The sequence below is a fragment of the Molothrus ater genome, chromosome 8 (genome assembly GCF_012460135.2).
Source record: "Molothrus ater isolate BHLD 08-10-18 breed brown headed cowbird chromosome 8, BPBGC_Mater_1.1, whole genome shotgun sequence".
Lineage (NCBI taxonomy): Eukaryota > Metazoa > Chordata > Aves > Passeriformes > Icteridae > Molothrus > Molothrus ater.
The window spans coordinates 500,238-523,117 of NC_050485.2; positions in this window are offsets into that span (position 1 = coordinate 500,238).

Below are 22,880 nucleotides of genomic sequence, written 5' to 3' on the forward strand. Positions count from 1 at the left end.
TCGTCCCCATGTGGTGGAAGAGCGCTTCTCATCTTTAATCTTCAGTCCATGCAAGTCCGTGTGGGCTAAGGGATCAAACTAGCCGGGTTGGACTTATATAAAGCCCAGAGAACCGCGAATTACTGCACCTACGCACCCCAAAAATGTATGTTTATGAGTTTTTGCTTACCTACTCTAAAACTAGTAAGAAATGGTTTTATGTCTCTGTGTCCTGGGGTGATGTTATGGAGCTGTATCCCCTGTCATCTTCTTTATGCCCAGACGTGAGTCCTGTACCTCTAAGCTCAAAGGAGAAGGAAGGTGGTAGAATTCTTTTGCAGCCCTATGTTCAAAAACAAGCTGTGATTGTAGACTGTGGTATTCAACAAAGACTGTGGTATTTCTTTTAGAGGAGACACCCTTTTCAGAATGCTTCCTCCAAATTTGTTTCAAAACTGAGACTCTCTGATATGACATGACTTTTTAGATTATTCAGTGCATTAAAACTGTTCTGAATTTTTGAGTGTAAAGCACTACTTGGATCAAAATTAGGTAGAGAACCATAGTGAAAAGTGGTGAACTGTGTAAAGCAGTAGCCAGATTTTGAAGGCACTTCAGCCAGTGGAAGATTCGAATCTGCTTGGATGGCATAAATTAAGTCAGTGGAAAGAGAGCCTGGATGCTCCTTAAAATGCTTTCAGGAAAAACTGTCTCTTGGAGGCTCATGGGTCAGCTTCACATTTGAACCATTTCACATTGGTTTCCTTGTAACATTTTTAAGGAACCTAAAGGTGTGATGCCACTGTGCTTTGTGTTAGTTGAAAGGGAAGGTGAGTCCCGTTTGTTTCGGATATGTGAATAGTACTTTGACAGAAAGTGATGTGAACACAGAGCTTTCAGTGTGAAATTTAGTATCAGCTCATATTTAGAAAGTCTTTCCTGTACGTAAGGGTAGTTTTTCTTCACTGTGGTGTGTTTCCAAGACGTTAATTTCCCTGCAGAGTTGACTGTAACTGTGGCCACTTAGGCTAATGTCCAACAGTGGAAGGGAACATTGAGATATTGAGATTCCCCCACCAGCAGGAGATCTGTTTTGCTTAGGATGTCTTTCTGAAACTGTATTTATGGCTAAGGAGCAGCTCACAGCAAAGGGTTGCTGCACATCCTCCCATGCATCCTGTGGTAGCACACAGTGCTGGAAATGGCGAGGAACAAGTTGCCATGTACTGTGTACCATGTGGTTTCTCCCTCTGAGAAGATTTTTTCACAACTTTTATCTTTACCAGAGGTTTAAAGTCAACTTTGGCACCAGTTCTTTATTATCTAATTTCTGATATTTTTTGTGTTACAATGTTAATGTGGGCACCTGAGATTCTATAAGCTGAAGCTGGCATTAGCAATGCAATTATATATAGTATTAGCTCAAATACTTACCACAGTAATATGGTTCTGTGTTTTGATTTTATTCCTAGTCCATCTTTCAGCCTCTCTTTTGAGTGACTGCAGACTGATTTACTATTTGCTCCCACTGCTATTGGATTTCAAAGGACACCATATCAGGGAAAACTACTGAGAAAATAAAACATTTTTGTTTTGAATTAAATGAAAATGGTAGGAAATGTGAGGCTTTTAGATTAAGGATACATAATTAAGACTATATGGACTTTTTTTGTATTCATTTAAGTTCTGTGTCCAGTATGTGTGAAGTGACCAAGTTAACCATATGTCCTTCCCCCCCTCTCCCCTCATAGGAGCACCCTCTCTTCAGTGCTTTTAATCCTGAGGTCTTAGGCATTTATTTGGTTGGAACTGAAGCAGCCCCTACTATTTCTGAATTTTATTTTTTTTTTAATGACAGGAGCTTTTTTAGAAATGGTTCTAAAACATGAATTCTGTTCTATTTCTTCATCCTTCTTGAAAATTCACTTCATTTAAACATGAGTAAGTAGTGAGAGTTTTCTGCCTTCAAAACCCTTTTCCATTCATTTTCTGTTCAAGAGAATCATTATGTGGGCCTGAATTAAGGGCGGGACAAAATTTGAAATGAGAGGCCAAACATGAAGCTTAAATAGAGCCACAGAATGGTGTGTAGGCTCTAAAGCATCTCCAGAAGTCATTGTGTCTAATTCTGTACTCACATGCAAGCCAGTTGACAACGCTGCTCAGTAAGGTCACTGTTCAGCTTGAAGATTTATATTTCTTTGGTTTTGTGGCTTTGTTGTTTCTGTGTTTCTCTTCACTTTTTTGACATGGAATTTGTTATAAATAAAATGGTTTGGGAACAAGAATTACACTTTACTCAGGGAAACCTACCAATTTTTTGGAACCAAAGAATTTATCATCCAGCTTTTGTCACAATACTCAACTACAGCCTAAGAGAGCTGTGCTATCCCATTTGCTATCCTGACCAAGGGACAGCCAGCCCTTTGTTTGGAGTTTGCCTCCTTTTTCGTCACCCATAGAGTCTGAAGAGTACTGAGATAGCTCTAAGTTAGTGCATTGTAATCAGACATCAGCATCCAGATTTCTTACCAGGACATCTCACGCATTTTTCTCACTCCCATCTAGTTCACATGGAGCTATTTCATCCAGTTGCTATAGTAACCACTTTCTGCTCCATTGAATTTTTATTATATAAAGTGTAGTATTAAATACTTGATAATGGCGTATTTCAGGATCTAAAGTTAGGCGATGTAATTTATGTAAGTGTTAGAGAATAATTCTAGATGATATTTACTCACACTGTCCTGTGTTCAAACAATGCTTCATGACATTTAGATAAAGTACTCCCAGTATCCTGCAGTTTTTACTGGAAGCTGATGGCTGGTTAAGAAGGGCCACTGTGGGAGATGTGCACAATCAGTATGGACAACAGAAGGAAATCTACTGTTGCTGTTACTCATCCTCACTGTCTACTGTAAACTTCCAGTTTCCCTAGTAATCATCACATGGTTTCCTTTTTTTTCTGGGTAGTTTAGAATTACACAGTAGTTTGTATTGTACTCCTCAAAGAAAATGTAACCAGTAAGGTACAGACTCTAGGTGTGGAATTCAAGGAGAATGACAGAAGATGATGTGACCAACATTCTGTTTAAAGGCTTAAGGCACTTAAAACTGCTTTGGTTGCTATGCTGTAATTAATAGAAGGTAGCCAAAGGACACTGTCTTAGACAAACTGATTCAGGGTAATGGAACAATGGACAATCTCAGTTTTAAAAATGTCAGTTTATTACCACAGTAAGGGTCAATAGGATCTGTATTTAGCACTTCCAGAAATCACATCTGTCAACATTATTCAATGCAGTAACTTTGTCTTGCTAATGTCAAGGCAACAATTTTGTTTATCTAGAACAAGTTGCTGGTTAGAATTTTTTTCTGGCTCCTAGTCATTTGGATGAGTGATCTAGTCTTGCATGTAAAAGTAATGATTTTTTATTAGTAGCAGATCTCACAGTTTGCCTTTATGCTACTAAGTTTTGTTGCCATATTTGCAGTAAACTCTACAAAATCAAAATACTTTTGGGGCAGAAGAAATGCTGCAGCTAATCTGAATGCAGACTTTGTTCATGTCTTGAGCTATGAATTGCAAAAATTAAGTCCTTGCCATGGGTAGACAGAGACGCAATTAGTTACACCAATATCAGTAAAGAAGAAACAACTTTAAATGTATATGAATAAAAGAATCAACTTAAAATGTATATGAATAAAGAAACCAGCAGCAAAATTCTTGGCTAAAAAGTTTTGGTCTTGCCAGTGCTTTTAATATGGCAGCATAAGACTTCTTGCCTGGTTAACATTATCATGTGTGAACAGAAATCTTGACCCAAGAGCTGGAGAATGAATTATTCAGCACTGAGGAGAAGCAGCAAAAAAGAAAGTTCAGCCAAAGTTCAGCAACCTGTTAGGAAGGAAAGTGTAGATAGGAGTTGTGTTAGTGTCCTGCTCTGTGACCTTGGGCAAGTAACTTTGTCTCCAGCTTCGTCCATTATTTCTCCTACCATTTGCTAGTCTTGGGTATTTAACCCATAATCACTCTGAGGCAAGGATTGTGTCTTGCCACAGGAGCCCTGTTCTTAGTTGAGGCTTTGGCATATGACTGCAAAGCAGGGAAGAACTAGCACAGTTTGGAAGCTGAGAGAAATAAATAGAATAGTGTCGCAGACATCTTTTTGTGAAAATCTTTTCTTAGGATTTTCTCTCTTCTGAGAAGCTGAGGCCTCAGAAACAAAATGTAAACAATGGTTATCTGCTGCTGTGGAATGCATCAGGTGTGTCTGTGATTGGGCCATTTTGAATGTTTACAATTAATGGCCAACCACAGACCAGATAGCTTGGATTCTCTGTCCAAGCCAGCTGGCTGCCTTTGTTATCATTCTTTTCTAGTTATTCTTAGCTAGCCTTCTGAGAGACAAAACCTTTCCTTCTATTTCTTTTTAGTATAGTTATAATGTAATATATATATCATAAAATAATAAATCAAGCCTTCTGAACATGGAGTCAACATTCTCATCTCTTGCCTCATCCAAGAACCCCTGTGAACACTGTCACAGAATAGCTGCAGCAGTAGTTTGCCCTTCATCCTGACATGGAAAAATGAAGGCCAGTTGTACTTGTAACATTAATGCACTTCCTAAAATTGTAATAATGTATTTCTTTTAAAGAGTCTTCTGGCAGCCTGATAAAGCACCTTTTAGCTTTAATGATCAGTTTGATGTTTGTTCTGAGCAAGACTTGTTGATTGCTTCAAGAAGACTGAAGTTGCAGTTGTGTTAGACTAGAATAAATTAGGGAATTGAAGTGCAGGGGGACAGAACAGGGTGCTGAGAGGTTGCTTTTTCCAAGCTCCTTGCAGATTTTGGAGATTTGCACCATTCTCTTTCTGCAGAGTTTTTTCATACCTTCTTTTTGCATATCATCTGTGTTGTCCTATTAAAACTTTGAGCTCCTTGTGCACCTTTCCTATTGAATCCTTTGCACAGCACAACTCTCCCATAGTAATTTCTGTCAGTATTCTCCACATTCCAGTGTCTCAGAAGAATGCAGCTATTAAATACATATTGGGAAGAAACTGTTTCATATTCACCAATTTGGGGTTTCATTCAGAAAAACAACTAAAAATCTTATGCATGTTACATTTCTACAAAATAGGGATTGGTTCCAGCCAGACCCCTTCAGAAGAAAGCAACTAAAGTATATTAAAATCTTTGCCAAATCCTGATCAAACAAAACCCAACAAAACTAAACAGATGTAACTCCTCAGAATATCTCTGTCTCGTGTGTGGAAAGCTACCTTTTAAGTGATGCTTTAACCTGGCTCTTTGTATATAAACTGTAAGTAAGTTGGGGCATAGATCTCTTGTCCCCTCCATTTAGGAGGGTAACAAAGCACACCAACCATGTTGTGACCCAAACTCTTTCACTCCCACTGTGTTTCTGTTGTAGCTTTTGTTTGTGCAAATGTTTATACACATGAACTTTTTAGAACTTCTTATTCTGAACTTCACTCAAGGGAAAACACAGAATAATTAGTCATCATTTTAGGATAGAGAGCACTGCATGAAAATACATTTTCTGAGAACTGGACTTGGTAACAAAACCAGCAAACTGGAAATCCAGTTCATATGTTTTTCTGAGGAATCCCTGTAATTTTGTGAGAAGGCTAAAATCATTTTCCAGTTCGCTTAGCTCTTAATGGAATAGCTGTGTATGTTTCCATGGAGTTGGGAACACATTTGGGAGAAGACTGACTACTTTTATCTACAAATCTTATATTTAAATATGTATCATTCAAGTTAGAAAGAGGGATAAATTCAAATGTCTACAGTACACTAGTCCAATCCTTTCCATATTCCCCACAGAAACAAGTTTCTTTTGTGGCAGTTTCCTGCCATTTCTATAGATCTATTAGGCTGATATGTCTCCTGAGTGAAGAAAATATATTGGAGTAATTTTTTCATATACACTTTATACCAAAATACCAACTCCTATTGCAGAATGAAGTCTTAGTTCATTCTTTTTGGGCATTGCTTCTGGCCAGCTGTGCCAGAAGATAACTTTATCTTAGCTGTTTGTCCTTACAGTTAATGTTATTTTCAGTGTTCGGAAAACACAGCCAGAGAAGTGAACAGGTAGAAAAAAGCCACTTTATGTCCTTATAAGATGCTATTGACTTCAAATTTCATTTGTTTAAGGGTGTTTATTTGAGTTAATCTTAGTACTTTAGAAAGATGGATGTATTGGGTGAGAAAAGATTTAGAACCTGTTAAAAATCTAAACCAGAATATATTTCTGTGTTCAGTCACCTGATACTATGGACTGCTGTTTCTAAATTGTTCTTCTTGTCCCTTTCTACTAGTATCTACAGATATGTTTTTAAAGCTTATTAGTAGAAAGGGAAATTGGTGGTTATCCTTTCAAAACTGCTGTATCGGAGCGCGGGGGGTGGGACAATTTGATTTCCACGTGGGTTTGGCAATCAGTATAATTGTCTGCAAACAGTTGTTTAGGAGAGAGCTACGTTTTCATGTGATGTGGAAGGTGGGCGGAGTGGCATTACCGAAGCTATTTAGAGTGAAAAAACTGCCCATAGGACACAAGAGTTCTGCGAGGTGTCAGCACTTTTCCTTCAGGCTTACCAACCTGCCTTGTAGTTGCTTGTTTTCAGGTTGTGACATCTACCCCAGGATCTAAACTGAGCTAATGCTGAATAAAAACACAGAACTCCTCATGATGCTTACTCCCTTTTGGCTTGAGAAATTAATTTTTCAGTATCAGTATTCTTAAATTACTTATGGAAACATTTTGTTCAATTCACTTACATCATTTAGATTGTCACTGTTTGTTGTCTGGGAAGAACTGTTTCCAGTTATTCTCACAAAATAATCTGTCTGTTTAGCTTGGCTGGAATGTGAAGGTTAGGACTTTGTATCCAAGTGGAAGTAGGAATTTTAAACTAAATTGTCCACTTATGTATGAGGAAAATGTAGGCAGAGTGGAAATCAGGCTCTATTCTGCTTAGTATGTGCTAACGTAGTCTTCTCAGTGTAATCTTTTACCTTGCCTAAATAAACTTTTAAATGCGTGTTTCTCTCAAGGTGCTCATAGAAGTTTATGTTATCCTGCATTGTGCAGCAATTCCCAGAAAAAAAATACCAGGAGAAGTCACTGAGAATTGTGTTGCCATAAAAGCCAGAATCACTTATTTCCCTTTACAATTTAAAACATTGCATAAGACTCTCCAGGGTAGAAATAACATCTCCAGCCAGCCTGATTTGAGTTACTGGAAGTAACAACACCAAAAAAACAATTGCCTTCTATAATTTAAAATTGAATGTATACCTTATTACCAGAGTAGGAGGGATGCATTTCACTGTAGTTCTCATGGTGGTGTCCATCAGGAGGAAAAGAAAGAAAAAAAGAAAAGCCTTACCCACTCCTAGAATATCCTGGGTCACAAACATCTGGTAATGAAAAACAGAATTTGGTGAAAATTCACTTGAAATGGTTAAACTAAAAGCGGTCATTATGAAGGGTGAGTGTGTGATGCAGCTTTTCAAAATTAGTCTTTTCAAAATCCTGCCTGTTTTGACATTCTGATCTGACTTAGTGGCTTCTTTGTCTCTCTGAACAGCTTCAATTGTCTCTTGCTAACATGAAAATATAAATCAGCTAAAACATACATGAATTAAGACAAAGTTCTGCAACCCATGGTGTGTGTGTGGGTGGGTTTGTGCTTATGCAGAGGTAGCCGTGCTTCACGCTGGTGGGTGGAGGGTGTCTGAAGTGGAGCAGGCAGGGCAGGGCTGGGGACTTTGTGTTGCACACCTGGTCAGAAACATGAAGTGCAGGGAGAAGCAAAGGCTGTAGAGGATACACCCTGCAGTGCTCCAGGTTTCAGGCACTAGGGTAGTACCTCTGACCAAATGCTGTTAAGGTAAAGGAGTGTAAGTCCATCAGCATTTACAGTGTCAAAGTCTCCTTGATGTGAATGAGTTAGTTCAGCTGGGTAAAAGCTGATGTCAAGGGATCAGAGAGGAATGGATGCTCTGTGACAGCAGCACTCTCTGTCACAGAGAATGGAGGGCAGGATCCACCTGCATTGCTTTTTGACCCTTGTGGAGGTGTCCACAGGCAGCCCTGATGGATCCAGTAGTTACAGCTTAAATTGCTGCCTCAGATACTGGCTGTGCTACTGCACCCTTGTGCACAGGGGTGCTGCTCCCCCTGCAGAGACTGGAGGTGGGAGTTGCATTCCAGCCTGGATTCCCTCAGGATCCTGTGAGCTCTCAGGCCCTTCAGCAGTAGCTCAGACACACACACGTTTTCTTCAACCAACACTTCTAAGGGGCTCCAGTTTGAGCAGAGAGATGGAGCAGCAGCAGTTAAAATTTCCACAAGGGTTTGGTTGTGTTGTTGTTGTTGTGCAAGAGTGACAAACCTTCAATTAATTTACCATCCTAATTGGTCTGAAATAATCCACAGTGCAACTCCCTTAGCTTCAGCTGACCCTGTGACATCATTAAAATTATAGAAAGGTACTGATATTTCCCTAATGCAGCCAAGAGTTTGTAAATGGAGTCATACTAATTCTTATATAATGAAGCTAAAATCTATATATACACCTTACTTTCTCTTTTGTAATATATTCTCTTAAATAAATCAGGGACTACGTTACCCTGGAGTACTGGGTTTCTATTGGTATCAAACTCACTCATTTGCAGCGAGATGTTAAGTGCAGTTTATGTAGATAAGGAGAAAAGCATAGGCTCTTGAGCAGAGCTGAAAAACCAGTAATGTTTTAATGGCAAATTAAAAAGTTGGTGCATTGACCTGTTTGGAATAGGCAAAAATGTAAAATTGTCTTTCTCAAATTAGAATAAGTTTTCTGTTTACCCGTAGCTGCAAAGGTTGTACAAGGGTGAACTATTTATGTAGAATTTTGGAAGGGTTTAGGAAATGTTGTTCCTTCCTAAAGGAAAATCTTATGTGCTCTCTACTGAGAACACATTCACCTTTGTCTGTTCTGTGCTGAAAAGCAAGATAACCTGGTATATGCTTGAATCTTTACTCCCTTATGTTTGTCTGCATTATTTTTCTCTTCAGTAAATGCTCCTTCAGGAGGGTTGCATTTATGTTGTCAGTGGTCTTAAGTTGTATTTGTGATAGGATTTTTTTGTCTTAAATTCTCCTTTCTTTAAAAAAATAGTTTACTCACTTGATAATTGAACTTTGATCAGTGCTGCTCCCCTTGTGTACCTTGGAAACTGCTCCTTCTTTTCCAGCACTGCTGGTTGGGCTGGTGAAAGGTGCTGCTTCTAGGTAAGACACTTTGCTCGTGTTTATTATAGCTGTTACAAAATATACTGCAGCAAAATATTTTTGGTACCGTTGCTACTAGAATTAGTTTACAAAACCAGCCACATAATTTGCTGTTGTTTTTTCAATTAGTATCTTTTTCAGAAAGAATCTGGCATACTATAAACCTGAATCCTATATCAAGATTCTAAATGGTAAATCTGTATCAGTTTCAGTGAGCTTACTGAAAAAATAGTGAGTCACCTGAAAGGTGTTTTAAGCTATGTTCATTGCACTGAGCATCCTTTTGGTTTGGTGATTAGTTTCCTGACATCATCCTTCAGTCTGTCTTTCTTTGTAAGTATCTGCCAGAGACTGAGACTGCTTACAGATCTGGAGCAAAGTAGACTGTTTCAAAGAGACGTAAGAAACAACTTTTGAAATGTGTGTTTCCAGAATAACAGCAGAGTTGAGTATTTTTTTCCTTGACCTTGCAGACCTTGGTGCTAGCATAGCTGTGTGGGTTGAATGCAGCAAAAGCAGGAGAAATAGTAAATGGGATTTTGCCTGAGGCAAGCAGTCTTGTCCAAAGGATCTGAGGGCATGCTCGGTCACTTTAGGTGGTGATACCAGTGAAAATAGAGATTAGTGGATCTCCACTAACTGCTGTATAGAGGATGTTGCTTTTGAGCTGTCACAGCCTCAGATTTTCCAGAATCTGTGAATTAGCCCTAAAACTCTGTTTGACTAATCCAATTCTGAGATGGGAATAGTTTTTTTCTATTTTCACCCCATCCAGAAATCTGGATGAGTGAAATACCTCATCCTAATCACAGAATTGAAGAAGTATCAGGGAACAAGGCAACCTTCCTACTCTGGGTTTAACTCTAGGCTAACTATAGGTGAATCCTGTATGTCCTTCTGTGCCAAAAGCAAGTAGGTAAACTCCTGACTTTCAGTGTCAAGGATGTAGCACCTCTGTTTGCCAGAAATGCAGATTCTTTCTTGCCCCCTTCCATCTGGAGGCAGTAGAAACAGCTGTCTTTGCAGTAGCAGAGGGGTGCTTCTAATGTAAGACTTACTACTTACTCATTTTCTTCTTGGTATCTGGAGGAGGGTGTTAGGTTGTTTACTGCTTGTCACAGCCCCATTCCTGGCTTTGCTGAAAATGTTCTCAGGGTGCTTCTTCAGCACAGCTTGTTCTGTAGTTTTAGGTTTGTCCATGTCCTTTCAGAGAATGTGGAAAGCCTTTTATTCTGAGTAATAGTTTCTTGCAAAACATACCCTAAAACTGGCAAGAGCAGCATATCAGTCTGGAGAAAGACTAGGATATTGAGGAAGGAAAATAGAAGTCTGCTGGCAGGATTGTCCTTCATTAATTCTACTTGCAATTGAGAGAGAGGAAACATTGAGTAAAGACCTGTCTTCCTTTCTTCCTTCCCTTAACTGCTTCTGTCAAAATAATGAAAAAGAAACTATTCCTTTGCTTTCTTTTTCACTTCTATTGTTGTTTACAAAAAAAAAACCCCTCAGTTCCGTATGAAGCCTGCACATATATTTCCATCAGATTTATCTGAGATTCTCCTCTCAGCTGGCAATATTACTTTGGTGGAAAATCAAGACTGCTGTTCTTTCTGCCAATCTATAAATGCTGTGTAACAATTGCACATAGATATTTAGATTTCAGATATATTTCTCTGAATACATTGCTAGTGCAGACTGTTTCTTGGTTTCTTCCTGTTATTGTAAGTGACATATTTGTCCCCAAAAGCTGTGTTCCAACCTTCTGTGATTCCATTTGTTTTTTTGTGAATGCTTGTTTTATTTATGGCAACAGAATCAAAACTTCAATGGCTAATGCCAAATAAAGTTTCATTGTACATATAAAGAATGGTGAAAAAACTTTTCACAAAATAAAAAAGAAAAAAATTGTTTTGTTGGATCATAAGTTCATTGTATGACTCATTTTGGAAACGATTTCTGGATGGCTCTAGTCCAACCTTCTGCTGAAAGTGGTATGGAGACTGCAGAACCTCCCTGGGTAACCTGTTGCCGTACCTGGCTGGATGTGTGGGAAGTCTTAAACTCTCTGTACTGTGTGACATAATAAATTACCTCCCTCTTAAACTTGCTGCTTGTTTTCACAAGTTATCCTGGGGACGTGTCCTGGAAATATGATGCCATGTTTGTTCTGACTTTGGAGGCTGGGGATGCCAACAGCATAGGGTGGGCTCGCTCAGTGTTTACAGTTGGTTCTCACTGCCACAAAGCAGGTGACTGTTAAAACCCATCTGGTGTTGTGGTTAGGAGTTGTTGTCCTGCTTTCCTTCTGGAAAGTTCACATAAATTGATGAGTGTGTCTTAGAAATTATATCAGTGAACTGTCCCAATTTGGAAATAGGGAAATATTTCACTACTGATCATTTTGTTCTGTAGCTAGCAACATGAGGCTGCAACAGAAAAAGAACTCTAAATTGGTTTTGCTATCAGTATAAGGTTGGAGGAACTCTAACTACAGAGTGGAGATGTGTAAAGACTACAGAAAAAAACCAGCCTTTGAGAGGAGTGAAATGTGTAATGTGCAAGATAAAACTGAGTGCAGAGAATAGCTCAGACTGGCAGGCTGGCCAGTTTTTATTGACGTGGGTTTTAGGCATAAATGCACCCTTTGAAAGAGGAGCTGACTCCAGTGGAGTTTTCATGACTACACTAAGCAGTTTATTTTCTGAGACTGTGATAGAGACAATACTAACACAAAACTCAGTTTTGTTTGTGGATACCTGTTGCTGTGGAACTAATTTAGTTCACAGATGGAGTTCCATTTATGGATTCTGATGAGTATTCTGATGAGAAAGAAGAGCAGGTAAGCTGGAGGTAGTTCTGTGAAGCTGAGTTGGTTATTTCTGTCTGTCCCTTCTCTCACAGAACTTCTGTGAGACCCATCAAGGTTTAAATCAATGGGTTCGTAAAACAAGGCATGAAAAATTTCAAGCCAGCTTTCTTCTGTTAACACTGAGCTGAATTCCTGTAGAAGTTCCTGCCTTTTTGACTAGAAGTGAATTATTAGTGATAAAATTATTTGAGATAAAACCTAATCACTATGTAAAATGACCAAGAGTATGTTTCTCTCTCTGCTAGGTAGATCTAAGATGACATATTGATCCTAGAAATAATTTGCTTTGAAAGTGTACACAGAGTACACATGATTGTTGTGGTTGGAGCTCATTAAAAAGAATAGGGATTTCTTTCCCCGAAAATGAAAGACACCCTAAGAAACTGGGCAAGGTTAGGACAGTGGAGGTGTGGAACACAAACTCACAGTAGAGCCTGGATACTGGGAATACTTAATCTGAGGGAGACAATTGTCTGGGGTCATTCTGGGAGTCTTTGTGCATTTCTACAGTAGGATCTCTGTTCAATTGAAACTGAAAGGGAAGATGACGAATCGTATGGAAGTAGTTTTACTAGAACAGAATAACAAATGTATGATCCTAGCATTATTTTAGCTGAACACTATGGGATCATCTCCCTTTTGCATTTTGCTTTTATTTTGTTTTTCCTCTGTAGGTGTCTGAAACCCTAAGTAGACATAAACACTTTCCCATTCAGCTTTGGAGTCAAAATTCTTCTTAGTTATCAACAGCAGCTGTGCTGTTCTCTTGTTAGTTTTGTGTGCAAAGGAGCACAGCACAGGAACTGCTTTTCATTACAGTTCTCGAAGGCATTGCAGTCTTGACAAGACTTAGAGAATTATCTTCTCAAAAAGCCATGTACTCTGGGTAGGAAATCCATGCTGCATGTTAATTGCTCCATGACGAATTTATAATGGCCATTTTTAGTTTATACTTATAATTGCATTAGATAGTGAGAACAGTGTGCTAGATTGGTATTTAGAATTATTGTCTGTCATATTATTGTTGCTTAATAACGCAAATTTGAAAGATTAAATGTAATGGTCAAAAAGAAGAATCTGTTTTTGATGCCTCATGCTGTCAAAATGTGTCAGTGTTTATGCTTTAGCTGGCTATACCAGACAAAGGGACTTGCAAACAGAAAGATCAAATGTACTGTGAACTAATATGTAACTTCTGTAGGGTTATGTTTCTGTTAACATTCATATAATTCTAAAAATGAGTCTGATGGCCTTGGGAGAGAATTGAAGACAGAGGCTGCCGTGACACAAATGAAGGGACACTGCCTGTATGCATGGTGAGATGGGGCATGTTGGACTCTTGTGGCACATCCACAGCTCAGTGGTGCGATGAGGACACAGCACATTTCCCAGCCCCAAGCTGTGCTTCAGCTTCCGTCTGCTGTGGGACTGGTACGCAGGACTAACATTGGCATCCCATAAACTGTGTTAGGGAATTGGAGGAAAGCTGCCTTTGGCAACGTGTGGTAGTGCTGAGGCACAGTGGGAGATGCAGCCTAATGATCCTCATCCCCTGTGCCTCCCATGTTCAATGTGTGTCTGATTTTACCTGGTCACACCAGTGGCACTGGCACAATAGTTGGAAACTTCTGTTTTACAAGTGAGATGCATCTTCCTCAATGTTTTTAAGCTATCATTGTTCTGAACCTACTGTGTATCTACAGCCATGTGGGACAGCCATCCCTGGGTGGCACAAGCAGTGTGGCTCCCCAGAGAAGTCTCTCGAGTTGGGCATGGAGGTGCAGCAAAGGAATAATAGTGCAAAGAATGGAATGCAGATGTGTGGATATCCTGAATATCATGTGACTGTCACACATGCTGTTAATCAGACCAAACTAAATTGGAATGTTCAAATCCTTTACAGAGAACTTTTGTGTTCTGAAGGAGCTACAGCCTCACTTTTGACTGCAGAGTAATGTCAATTATACTTATCTGGAACAATATTTATTCTAATATTTGCCAGGTTGTAAGAGATTTGCATCAGGAAATTGAAATGCAGTAAAATTTGAAAGTCTATTTTCCTTTTAGCTGGGAAGGCAACAGAGCAAAGTCTAAAATTCCATCTTCTGCTGCCCCCTCCCCCGTACCTGAAGTTAATTTCGCCTATTCAGAACAGATCTTACAGGAAGTGTTAGAGAGGCGGGTTGATAGAACCGTTTATGATTTCCTATCATTCAGATTGCAGTATCATAATGCTGTATTTGCTTGGCTCTCTCCTCAAGTGACTGTAACATGGAATATGTGAATCAGTTTGGTGTCATGTGCATGTTGAGCTGTAACAATCATACTGTTGCTAAATGGAGGGAATCAAGGCTCTCATCATTCACAGGTCACAGAAAGATGCAAGGCAACTAAACATGCTGGTTATGTATTTTCTAGACATGGGCCTTATCCTTTCCTGACACCATGACATTGTTGGGTGTTATGGTTATCTGCTTTTATAAATTCTGATGTCAGTGGGGGTGATTGAGCATAGCATATGTCTTTGTATAATCATCTAAAGAGAACAAAAGAGATTTTTTTTCCTGCTAAATCCCTGGAATGCATTACATTAGTGTATTATCTGCCTCATCAGGAGAGCCTGTAAATTGTGACATACATCATCAAAACATTCTTCCTGTGATGATTCATAATGACACATGGTGTATTAGAGGTAATACATTTTAAAATGGCTGTGAACCACCAGAATAATTTATACTACTTTTTTTTTTCTGTAGAAAGAAGAGCAAACCTGCATACATTCTCTAGTATATAGTACTTACACCAAAGTTCACAATGATAAATGTGTATTTTTATATTGCAAAATCTATTCATGTGTTAAGTACACATTGTACCAGAGGTGAGTAGTGTAAAGCTGCCTTTGCTGCAGAATTGTTAAAGCTGTTTCCTCATATTCATTTAGGCAGATATGGCATGGAAACTAAACCAAACATTATACCTAGGGGTATCCACTTTGTATATCATAGAGAGGAAAATAAACACACTTTGATTAACACTATTACTAATTTGTGCAGCCGTGCCATCACAGAATACTTGAAAGAGGGACCAAATAGGTTTCCCTCTCCCCTCTTTTATCTTGTGTTTCACTGTGGTCACATTGTTTGCTGAAAATCCCTGTCCTGTGACCAGTTCATTATCTTGCAAGGAGAAAGCTGGGTGAATTCTGCTGACTTGCAGAGAGATGTTTCTATGTCTACCCAAGTAAACAGGCTACTGAGGGAGCTTAGGGCAGAATTGCATCTTATGTAGCATCTTTTGTTTAAGACATTTTCTGGAAAAATAACATAGGAATGTAGACAGCTGTATTCAGAGTTGTGGGCAAAGGTAGATTTTTCCCACAAACAAAACAACTTCTTTTGCAAACACTAGCTTTGGTGCAGTTACTTGGAAACCTATCTGAGCATTAGGCATGTAGGTTTGAGGATTAAATCTTTGAATATCATAAAGGAATGGCATGGTTGAAAGAAGGTAAAGGAAGCTTACTCTGAAGGTATCTGAGGTTTTAGCAAAGAAAATCCACAACAATGGAATTGGAAAGATAAGAATTCTGTGTAAAATCACTTGTAAATTGCTAAGCCGCGTAAGGAAAAAAAAAAGGAAACTGGGATCCATTTTACTTATTTACTCTGGGTCTTTTACTTACAGCTACTTATAAATGAAAACTAGCCATTTAGTCATGCAAGTTCTTCCTTCCAGTTATGCCAATTTAATTCCTTATAGCTTCTTTGAAATGGCATGCCAACTGAGTAGTCCTTAACTGTATGGCTACTAGAGAATTCCCATGGATTGGTGCCATGTGATGACTTCTATAAAATCCACACTGACCTTCCCCCGGTATATCACACCTATCTATGAGCTCACAGATTACCCTTAGAATGGGCAGTTTCTGGAAGTTCTCCACCTACAGGTGTCAGATCTGTTGGTGTGTTCTTGCCTCTCTGTCCTGGAACTGGTTTTCAAAATGGGAACCTTACGTGTAACCCAAACTTCTTGTATTTGGGCACTTTTAAGCCAGAGGTTTTCCAGCATAGTTGACGGTGCAGTTCTTTCCCCAGAAGGTCACAGATGAGTACCATCTGTGCCAGTGGCTTGTTATTTTTCAGTGTTCAGAGTAATAGTTCTCATCTCTTATTACAGTGTCTTCCCTTTGATTAGAAGGTGGTAGAAAAATGCTATCATATGCTTTATACTGTAAGGGAATCCTGTAAGGAAATACCTTTAAGCTGTCTTATTGTAAAAACTAGTTCAAGATTAACCAAAACCTGTTTTTTTTTTTTTTTAATGCAACAGCATTGCGTTCCCTGAGCACTCCTTTTATATCTATAACAGCAACTGTTTCTGCAGATTCCTAGACACGTATTCTGTTCCTCTTGAAGGATGTATTACTAGGCTCAGAGTCTTATAAGCTGATGTTAAACCACTCTGTGTTCTTTATCTTTGACCACGTTCTGATATCTACTCTGCCAGTATTTGTGATCCTTTGTATTTCCTTTAGACAAACCTTCAGTTTTACTAGAGATGACTTCTTGGTATTTTAGCCACTGTTTAGCCACATCTGTTTTTTGTTTGATGTTTGTAATACTGGTTTGGTTTTGAAGACATGCACTTACCTTGAGCCTCCAAATTAGTGCCTGTCTTTATTCATAAAATGGTTTGGATTGGAAGGGACTTTAAAAATCATCCAGTTCCACTCCTGCTGCTATGGGCAGGGACACCTTCCACCAGACCAGGTTGCTCCAAGCCTCATCCAGCCTGGCCTTGGACACTTCCAGGGTAATGGGGCAACTTCTCTGGGCAACCTGTGCTAGTGCCTCACCACCCTCAAAGGGAAGAACTTTTTGTTAATAGCTAATCTAGATCATCCCTCCTTGAGTTTAATGCCCTTCCCCTTGTCCTGTCACTTCCAGCCCTTGTGAAATGTCCCTCACCAAGCTCTTTTACTGAAAAGTACTTTCTGGTTTTGTGTACATGTGTGAGAATTTAATGAAAGTGTGTTAGAACCAAAGCAAAAAGCTTTGATGTTGTGATAATAAGAGTCTAGTGCAACATGATATTTATAGTGTACTAACAGAACAAAAGAAAATAAATAAAGAGGATTAAATCCAGACTGGTATTTGCCTCAATAAAGAAATTACATCAGTCAAGCCCCACACAATTAATGTACCACCGCATTCCATGATAGTTAAAAGAAATGAAGAATGAAACTTCTTGATCCACATCTGTTGGAATGCATGAAATAGAAACCTCTCTGAGTCCCTGAGAGAGAGAAAGGAATTCAGGAATTGAATTCGAACCTTTAGAGGAACTAAAATACATTAAGCTATACAGGCATGAAGTAGGACTGTAAGTTTTAGTTTTAAGTAAGTAGAAATATATTTCAAGTGTCTTAAGAGACTGTGTTAGCTAGTAAAAGCCCTAAAGCCTAGTATAAAGTTCAGAAGTGTTACCTTTCACAAAATTAACTTAGTTCCAGACATAACGAAATCATAGCAGAACATTGCTTACATTTCTAGATTAGACAGATAGATCTATTTGCTTGAATGGATAGAACTAGATTTTGTGTGAGAACTGACACTGCTTTTGCACATTAGAATCAAGCTCAGATAGGTGCAGGAAGAATGCTTTAAAATTGTGGCTTTATCTGATTGGAGGATTTATGAATAAAATCCGCCCTGTACTGGGGTGAAAGAAGGAGGGAAGAAGAAAAAAGGTATGAGAGCTGCTGCTTGGAACATCGGGACTCTGTGCCAGAAAGCTCTTAGCACGACTTCAATACTCTGAACTCTTTGCCTTTGAGACTGATGCATTCATGCAATAAACAACTTTACAGCAACCAGCAACTGCTCTTGTCTTTTTGAAGATCCAAGACCCACAAACAACTCGATACACATCCATTCCTGATCTCCCTAGCAGGCCTGCTGAAGATTACAGGACTAATTCTCAAGTGACATAAAATTAATGTTGTGTGGAACTATTGGCCTTTTGGTGTGAAAGAATTGAACATAACAGGGCTAGGATACAGTGGCTGTGGTCATGGTAAGATACCTTCATTTTTTTAGTGTTTGGTTAGTCCTGTAATCAGTACTGAAAAAACCCAGAAATTTTGGTTCTGGGATTTTAGCGAAGGATGGCTGGGAAAAATCCTTCATGTAGCCTCTCAACAGATCAGCTTGCAGAAGAATATTGTTGTATACAATAAGGAATTGAAGGATTAAAATCAAAAGTTATGGTATCTTTGGAGACAACATGAAATTTTTTAATGACTTGGCAGGAGAGTCATCTACTGCACTTGCTTTATTTGAAGGCGGTTTTAAAAAGTGCTTGTATATTTAAGTGAAAATGGGATTTTCCTCACAATCTGTAATGGGATGAGTTAAAAGTCCAGTGGCTGAAAATTCATGCAGATTCTCTTTGCTCATGTAATTTGAATAAATACATTGCAGCATTAATACATGAATTCAGTTCATTGTGAATTTCTCTAATGGTCAGAGCTGGATTTTAGTATGTAAATTACTTGAACTATAAAGAGGTTTTCCTTGGTTTCCCATGTTCATTTTCTTTGGTTTCCCGTGTTCATTAACTTGCCATGAACTTTGTAGTTATGTCTTGCTGCACTGTCTTTGATTCGTTCAGAGTAATGTTTGTGCACTTGTCAGTTCTTTAATACATAAATCAGATTCTGGAAAACAAATCTAGTGTTGGCAGTTGTGCACAGACCTCGCTACTGTGTAAGAACTAGCCTCACGAAGCTGCTTGCCAGAATGCTTTGTGAGGAAAGCTCTCACTCCAGACCGCTTGAAGCTGATGGATGTCTGGAGATTTGTCCTACAAGAGGCATGTTCATTTTGTTTCTTGCTCTGTACAAAATTAGGATCCTGCTAATTTTGCTTCCCCTGCATAAAAATTTGGCAAAAGAACATTTAAAAACACATATAGTACTAAGCTGACCAACAATACCATAGAATAGTGTTTACTCTTTCACTGTAAATTATCTTTTTTATGAGTTGTGGCTAATGACAGCACTGTTTTGCATCTTCTTTGGAGCTGTTCAGTATCATGACTTGCAAGTAATCCTATTTGTCATAATTTATTTTTTACTGATAGAAATAAATCCAGTTAGAACACATCCTCAGATTCCTTGGTGCTCTCAAGCAATGTGAGGTGAATGCAATGTGAAGTTTGGGAATTTGCTTTTCAAGTACAGGTACTTCTCCCTCACCTGAATTAGGTGTTCCTGCTACCATAAAAGATATTTTTGAACTAGCAATGCTGTTTGCCAAATCTGTTATGTCATTTGCCAGATGTGTTTTAAACTTCTATTTAAGCTATTTTTGAGTATTACAGAATGGTGTGGAAAATCAGTGTAAAACAAATTTGCAACATTATTTTTAAAATTTATTGGGGGTTTGTATGCTATTTTTTATGCTCCTTAGCATTAGGTGGCACTGTTTTCCAAGCTTTTCCTTTCACAAGCACGTCTGAGAATTTGAAAGCTGAAATTGAAATACCATCAAGAAATGGAGGTTTTAGTGTATTTACTGTAAGATAATGTAATTAAAATGTGGCATTGTGAATTGGAAATGTATTGACCACTATCAGTTGGAAATATAGAGACTTTTTACAATAATTTTGTTACACTTCTGGATTAATACAGCATCCCCTTGATACATGAGACTTTGTACCGCTCTAATGCAGTGCAGTAATGGGACCTTGAGATTTACCTTGGGAATTACAGCAGGTGTGATGGACACTGAACCAGTGAATAGTTCATCTGCATTTTTACCTGACTCACTTGGGTTTTTTTCCTTTGGTTCTGTGTGAGATGCTTTATTTTGTTCTCTGGGGTTTGGTGGTTTTTTTGGTTTATTTTTGGAGGATTTTTTTAGAGAGATATTGATTTTCTTACTTGCAGTCTGTAGGATTCCTACAGGAGCTTTGCTTCTTTCAAGCAAAGCTCACCTGTGCTGTCTTTATAATAATTTGCCTGTCAACCATTGCATGAGTTGAAGTGCAGTTATATCAGCATGCTTAGTCAGCACAGCAACAAGAGGAAGAAAAACATCCTGTAGCTCTGCTGAGAAGGACGTGTTCCTCTGCAGTTGCCTGTCCCTGCTTGCCCTTTCAGGGGGTTCTCACTCCTCTGTATCTCCTTTCCTGCTGAGGCAAAGCCACGATGTTCCCCTGAGCTGCAGCAGGAGCTGCGGGTGTGTGCTGCTGCCAGGCTGGAGTGTGCTGCAGCAGGGCAAGGGTTGGAAGAGCTGATAGGGTTAATTCAGGCTGTGCTCAAAGCCCGCCTCATGCCCCAAGGAGTGGACTTGGCAAAATATTTCTGAGCTTCCCACCACTGCTCTGGAGGTTTTCTAGATCCGTATTTCTTGTGTTGTGTAGCAAGGCACAGCCAAACCTGCAAACCAGGAGTGTGAGTTGGAGCAGTGCAGCACTCTGTCCAGCAGATGAGACTTGCTGGCATCAGGAATCTGCATTCTGCTTCTCTGAACCAGGACTTGGGGCCTCCAGGAATCATCTTCTTGGCTTACTGGTCCTTAGTAAGATTTGTATGCATCCTTATGTATGGACCATGCTATCAATATCTTAGCAAATAGAACTCTGTGGTGAATGTGTAAAAATAACATTGGGGATAATAATGTCAGTGTGTGGCTTCAGTATTTAATAGGAATAATTTGATTGCCAATGGAAATTCAAGTATGACTGTTTATAGAACATTCAATAAGCATGAAAAAAGAAAAAACAGTAATATTTTTTTCATTTTATTATCTAAAAGATTCAAAACCAGAACAGGAAGAATAATTTTTTTAAACAAATCTCCAGCTTTACCATTCTGATTACTATTTTATATAAATTTTCTCCTCTTTTGAGATATCCTTTTACTTTCTGATTTAAGTAATGAAAAAGAGAATACTTGCTTTCTATAGTGGCATATGTTACAAATACCTAGGAAGGAATGCAGAATTAGTGTGTTGAGATCTGGGTGGTTCAAGAAAAGTGATCTTGCTACAGGAAATTACTCCTTTACTTTACAAATGTCAACAATGTTTAAATTAATCAGTGGAACTCCACGAGGGTGTGGCTGGTCTCTTTTACTGTGAAAGCATTGCGTGATGGTGTCATGTTTAGGAGATGGCTGGGGGTTAGGGGATTTCCTCCTTTTGGGGCAGTAGCCTTTATCACTGCTTTCACACTGTGACTGTCCTCTTGTGCTCCTTTACAGCCAAGTAACAGCTTTGGTACAGCTGTAGTCAGTATCTTGAGTTCTGGAACAAGTTGGGGATAATGACAGAGTTAATGAACCACCTTTCCCAAGATGTGGTCTTTATTTACAGCAGCCAGCAGTGTGGAGCTGATGAGTGTTGAGTAAATAAGCAGCTCTCCTGTGGTGGTGGTTCCCCACTCCCTGCAGAGTCCTACCATGTGCACAGGTGTAGGATGTGCACCACAGACAAACAACAGCTCGTTCCCCACCTGGTCCAAGTGGAAAAAATATTGTTTCTGTAACTGAACAAATGGCCCCATTGCAGGACTGAGTGAGAGACATGGTCCATTTATCCTGAAGGAGACTGACCCTACTGTGGGCACACATGGCTTTCTCCTGACATGGAGCATTGACAAGGTTTACTTGTAATTGCTTACAAAGCACAAAACAAAGTCATCCCTGGATAGACCAGTCTATTGGTTTGTCCTTCTTTTTTTTTTTTTTTTTTGACTCAGTAAGCATCATCAGGGCTAGTAGCCATTAATTCAGATTGGTTTTTGTGTTTAATTGACTTTCTCTGGCCGAGGATGTGTGTCCCCTTGCAGGAGAAAGAACCGAACAGTCTTGTCACTTGCTTCTGTAGTTTATATTAATTAGCTACTCCTTTCCCCTCAGACTGCAGTTTGCACAGAGAATTAACTTTGAGCACAAGTACCGATGACTGTAATCCTTCCTATACTAAATATTAAAAGTATCGATCATTGTCTAGGGTATCAGAGGCCTCTCAGTGTATTTGTCATGTGAATGCTTTTAAGACTCTGATTGCTCTAATACAATAGCTATCCAGAGTAATAATGTAGTGTTAAACTCCTCTTTAACAGCATGCATGTTCATTTGCTGGGGTACTTTCAGGTGTATCATATAAACTGGTGTATATGATACACCACTCCTCTTGAAACCTCCTCTGTGTGTGCATATCTTCTTTACTCTATGCTCTGCTCAGCAGAAAATCTCAAAATTCACTGTAGTACTGGGAACTATTCTATAATTCAAGAAAATTTTGTACTGTCGTACTTCATGAGTTGGTGTTACTAGTTGGCAGTTAAGTACAAAGTAAGGCGGGAGGAAATAAAGTTCGATGTAAGCTGCTGTCTAGTAAGTACTTGAGTACCTTTAATAGATAATGCCAATACAAGAAATTTCCCAAAAATACACAGCAAACCCAAATGCTTTGGAGAGTTTCTCCTAGCTGCAGTAGACAACAGGCATTTTCTGACTTGCCTGACTTATCCTGAGGAAAAAAAAACCACCAGCAGTCAATCCTTTACCTCAAAGAAAATAGTCTGTAGTTATGTGAGAAGGCTTTCCTTCAAGTACAAAAGTAAAGTTTTGTTGGTTTTGAAAAGGTTTTTCTGTTGCAGAATGCACAGGCCTATGGGGAAATATTTAACTGAATCTGCTGGC